Source organism: Corvus brachyrhynchos, unplaced genomic scaffold (genome assembly GCF_000691975.1).
Source record: "Corvus brachyrhynchos isolate BGI_N302 unplaced genomic scaffold, ASM69197v1 scaffold787, whole genome shotgun sequence".
Lineage (NCBI taxonomy): Eukaryota > Metazoa > Chordata > Aves > Passeriformes > Corvidae > Corvus > Corvus brachyrhynchos.
The window spans coordinates 340121-340555 of record NW_008239142.1 but is presented as its reverse complement, the minus strand read 5'-3'; the positions used below and the strand labels follow the sequence as shown (position 1 = coordinate 340555).

The following is a 435-nucleotide window of genomic DNA, read 5'->3' as shown; positions in this document are numbered from 1 at the left end:
CGACGAAGCTGGGGGGGGCCGCGCGGGGTGGCCGGAGGGGACCCCCGGGGGTGGTCGCGGCGGTGGCCGTGCTGCTGGAGGCCACCTGCGGCCACGTCCTGCTGACCCGCCGAGCCGCGACCCTGCGCCACTTCCCTAATATTTGGGTGCCACCAGGTGAGTGCGAGGAGGGGGGACAGGGGCTCTGGGGTTCCCTGACCCCTCACTCAGGTGGGGACAGGTGTTTTGGGATCCCCTGACCCCTGTCCCCCCACACAGGTGGGCACTTGGAGCCGGGAGAGGAGGTGAGGTGACACCGTGGGGACACCGTGGGGAGGGCAGGGGGTTCCCAGGTGAGTGCGGGGACACGGTGCCCCCTGACACCCCCAAACCCCCAGCTGGTGGCCGCGGGGCTGCGGGAACTGGCCGAGGAGACGGGGCTGCGCCCGGAGCCCG

The 435-nt window shown here is 72.9% G+C and overlaps 1 long non-coding RNA gene across 1 annotated transcript; it reads left to right on the top strand.

Annotated features, from left to right (window-relative positions):
• Positions 1–11: 11 nt before the first annotated feature.
• LOC108448116 lies at positions 12–435 on the top strand. The gene is made up of 3 exons (XR_001863898.1): positions 12–156; positions 259–284; positions 378–435. It is a non-coding gene; the product is annotated as an uncharacterized LOC108448116 (long non-coding RNA).